The sequence below is a fragment of the Pinus tabuliformis genome, chromosome 8 (assembly GCF_031772625.1).
Source record: "Pinus tabuliformis cultivar Carrire ecotype Pingquan chromosome 8, CPIR1, whole genome shotgun sequence".
Taxonomy (NCBI): domain Eukaryota; kingdom Viridiplantae; phylum Streptophyta; class Pinopsida; order Pinales; family Pinaceae; genus Pinus; species Pinus tabuliformis.
In genome coordinates this window covers 324,527,580-324,532,516 of record NC_142294.1, presented here as the reverse complement: position 1 = coordinate 324,532,516, position 4,937 = coordinate 324,527,580, and positions in this window count along the sequence as shown.

Genomic DNA, 4,937 nt, shown 5'->3' with positions numbered 1-4,937 from the left:
TCTTTTTTAAAATTATCATTAATGCTTCATTCATATCTTTGAATATGTATGATTGGATGTTCTAATTCAACTTTATCATGATCTAGTAACTTAGGCGTGGTTCCCACGTAGCACACGTATGATTGAGGCATGTACCAAGGGAAGGTCACTTGGTTAGGGGGAAGCTATTGTTGAGATATGAGACTAATACAAGGAGTATGTAACACACCCAATCCCTTAATTCTCGATTAAGGATATGGGGTATCTAGACCCAACCTCCAAGGTTAATTTATGGAGACAAGGTTTCAAATTCTCGCTTCCTTTAACCATAATCTTCTTCCTCTTTTCTAAGATCATCATTGTCTTCTACTAGTTAAGAGTTTTCCAAGAATATAAGTTTCATCCAAATCTGAGCTCTGGACACAAAGTTATGCTTATTTCAAAATATGTCCTCCAAGTGCCCTGTTAACATCCATACCATTGCCACATCAACTTGCTACACCAACATGCCACATCGACCTATCATGTCAGCATGCAATAAATAATTATCAAGTTTCATTGGTCTTAGGAAGAAAACCTGAAAACCAGTGTCTGGAACTCCCCATACATGATCATCCGATATCCCAAAATTCGATATCTTGACCTCCTAATACCCAACATCCAATATTTTGACCTCCCAATACCCATTCATTCGATATCCCAAGAGTTGATGTCATTACCTCCACTCTCTAGAATTTTTATGCCATCGACATTACCTCCACATTTTTTACCACCTAGCTTCCATCTCATCGCAATTGTGCACTCTAATCCACATTGCCCCATTGTTATAGGCCATTTTGTCACATCTGGTCAATAGGCATGCAAACTGGATCAATCAACATCCGTGAACATGTTGTCATCACCCCCTCACAAAGCCCTAAGCATGACCTTTCCAAAAAGTATAAGTTTATGAGATTAATTGCTCAGAATCAATCTTTTTGGCCCCAACTCACCTTGCCCCTTTAGCCACCTTCTTTCAACGTTGCTTTCTCCCTTCTGCACCAATGATGATCAACACTTTTTGCTCCTTTCTGCACCAATGTTGATCAACACTTGTTGCTCCCTTCTTCAAATGTGCTGATTCTAGAAATTAGGGAAACTAAAAAATATTCCAAAGATTCCTTTTCCAAAAGCTTCCAAGGGTTGTTTTTACTATTTACCATGGATAAGAGATTGAATCTTATCTCAAGCCCATAATGGTAAATCTTGAACCACCATCCTTCTCCTATAAATTTATTGCCATCCATAGCATTAGGGTTGGCTTTTGGAGATTGAATGTATGATGCTAATTTCAACCTAAAGGAGTCATCATCTTCATGAATTAGGGTTGATATTGAGGTGTGATTTGTGACAAGGAAGGACAAGTTGAGGTGTGATTTGTGACAAGGAAGGACAAGTTAACTTGGGGATACATTTACAAGATCAAATACTATTTATGGTTGTAAACTCTGTCCTATTTCTATTAATACAAAGAGTATATTGTTTTCCTATATGTGTTATGTTTTGTTTGCACTCATATATTTCAATGCCTTGCTGATTCATTGAATGGGTATTTTAGATTATGCTACTTGGTTGTTGTAGATCCTTTTCTTGTTTCAGTCATGTGTGCAGGTTCTAATTATAGCACTTGGAGCTACAATTGGATATTATAAGCAAGGAGGAAGATAAAGCTTGCTAAAGATTCAAGGCAGGGTTCTTTCCATTCTCTAACTTCTCTACGGAAAACTTTATGATTTTTGTCTTTTGTTGTTCTAGACCAGTCCACTAGGTCTAGGGAATTCACCTTTGTCGCAATCGCAAATTCCAAATAACAAATTGGCGACTCCACTGTGGAACATTTTTTTTCCCTTAGTGGTTTCCTTGACCTTAGCACCTTTTTCACCTCTTACACTGATCTTGATTGATTCACTCAGACCTTGTTTGACACAATGAAAACCCTTTGTTGATCTTGATTTGATTTTTTGTGTTGTATTGTGTCCTTATTATGAGATAGAGCACTTTAGTGCACCTGTCCCTTAGTTGTACCTGCATTGCAATGCACCTTCCCTTGTATTGTACCTACGCTGATTGCACTGCATCTTGTGTTTCACCTATGCTGATTGCACTGAATCCTATGTTGTACCTGCACTGATTCCTCTATACTTGCACTGCAATGCACCTTCTCTTATGTTTCACCTGTGCTGCAACAAACTGGTGTCCCTTATGCATCTGCGTTGATCTTGTAGGATGCAAAAATTTTCATTCCTTGCCCTTTCTCTTTGCTCTGATTTGATTTGACATGTTTTCTTGAGTTTTATGAGTTTGTTAGTGTCTCTTAAAAGCAATATTAATGTTTGCATTTGGTAAAAATTTCTTTTGTTTTTTCTTTTTTCTTATCAATTAGGCCATTTGTAAACATTGAACTTGATTGTTGATTGAATTGAAGAAATTTATATTATAGTCATATTCTGTGTGATTTATTTGATCAATAATCTTGAGATCCTGGCACGAAATCATGTCAAATGACTGTAAAATCGACCCATTTTTGACATCACTGAAATCTGGACCCTCGGGAATCTCAAAGATTCTCTAAAGATTCATTCTCACTGGTTGACTGGAGTTATGATGCTTAGATGACAAATCTGACTTCACGCGCTCCTTGCGAAAAACTGAGTAAAATGAGTATAAAGTCAGCTTGGTTATGAAATTGTCAAAGTTCAGAGAATCTTTTAGATTCCTCAAGATCCCACAAAGATTCCCCTCTGCAATTTTACTGAAGATCTACTACTCAGAGCAGAAAACTGATCATGCCATCAAACTACTAGTGAAATTTTGGTGCATTTGAGTATAAAGTTGGCATGATTCTATCACTGTGAAAATTTGGCCCCAAGGGAATCTCTTAGATTCCTCAAGATTCCACAAAGATTCCTTCCTACAAGTTGATTGCAAATTTGCTACTCAGATGAGGCAACTAATTACACAATCAGATTCCTTGTAGAAAACTGAGTGAAATGAGTATAAAGTTCATATACTTCCACCTCTGTCAAAAATCAACCTCCAAGGGAATCTAAAGATTCCTCCCCTGCATCAGAGAATATTATTCTCGAACTCTGTGCCAATCATGGCCTGCACCTATGTTGGATTCTGTTGTAGCATTTTTTGGTTTTAATAAGATAGAATATTTGATAAAATACTAAGTTAGGATATGGACATAGCAATAGTGAATAAATGTTAGTTTAAAAAATATCTTGATGATGATGTCCATATCAAAGAAAATGTTAGGTTATATGTCCTAAAAAATGAAGACAAAAGAAAATGTTAGGTTAGAAAGAAAAGGAAACAAATAAACTCTGAAAGTGAGCAAGTCCAAATGCCACTACTCTTTTTCTGTAAAATAATGGTTGTGTGCAGCTTGTCTTAAATGCCACAACCCATGACAGTCAAACAATTTAATCTTGACTGCTTCATGCTTTAAATTTGATGTTATCATTAGAGAATAAAGATCTGGCCAAACTGTTTAATCTTGGCAGATCAGTAGTTAGGTAGAGAATAATAAGGTGCTCATCAGTTTAATCTGAGCCCTTGGAGGTTATAAGGGTAGATTTAGATAGTTTGTTTTGTAAAATAAAAGAAGGGAAAAGGGTTTTCTAGCTTAAATGCACCCATTAAGTGAAAAGTAGAGAAAGGTTACAACAGTTTCATTATTGATTGGACAAAATGTACATTTATTATGTTTTTTGTGTCCATGATCCAATTACACAAAGCAAATGAAGGTCTATAAGATCAATTAATTAACTTCTCATTCATCCCCATTCATCCCTATATTCACTAACTACCCCTTCCCACATTCATACATTCATATCCATTCATTTTCCATAAAAATCCCTTTTCTTAAGGTAAAAATCATTTTTACCTAAGAAAAGTTAAAGCCCCATGTTAAATTTCCTTTTACTCAAAAATCCACAAAAAGTCATTTAGCCTAAGTATTCATATATATATGTGAAAAGCCAATAACACATAAAAACATCATAACTTAGCGCATTTTCCCTTTCCGCTCATATTCCACGTTAATACTAACTTAATGTATTAAAACCCCTAAAAATCCCTTTCCCGTATATATTAGCTCCTTTAATTAAAAAACTCAAAACCCTTAGTTTTGTTATAAAACTATGTATTTTATAAAAACCATCGCATCAACGGGATCACAAGTCTTTCATATAAATAACCCTCCACCATTGCGAAATGCGATTGCGATGGGCCTGGACCCGACACGGATATAAATCATATTCCATACCCATATCACATCTGCCCTCATCGCAGTCCTGGCTAATAACAATACCCTTTGCCATTGCGATCCCCGATTGCGATAGACCCAGACCTGACGCTATATATATTATAACTCATTGCCATATCACATCCGCCTTTATTGCAAGTCCCACTAAAGCAATAAACCTCCGCCAATTGTGATCTTCGATTGCGATGGGAATCCAAACCTGACCAAATATATATCATATTTTATTGCCATGTTGCGTCTGACCCCTATCGCATTCCTTTGTGATGGGCCTTCCCTTGCTTAGCTCTAATTGCGATAAGCGATAAGCTCGAAGCCGATGCCTTTATTTACCCGAATTCATACATTTTCAAATCCGCCATAGTGCGTTTTGAAAAGAATTTCTTTGTTAAAATGTTTTTTATGATTTAAACAAAGAAATAACTAAACCTTTGTTTAACCATAAAAACACCGATAATTTGGGTTTTAAGCCATAATACAACCATTTTCGTCATTTTTAATCATTTGTACCCTCCGTACTCCTTCTTCACTTCACCTCCGTTCGATCTAAAGCCTTAAGATCCAACGGCCCTCAGCGATTTTGGGTTAGCTCCCTGTATGGGCTACCCACCTGAAAAGTGGTATTTCACCGTCCTCCCTTGCTATGTGT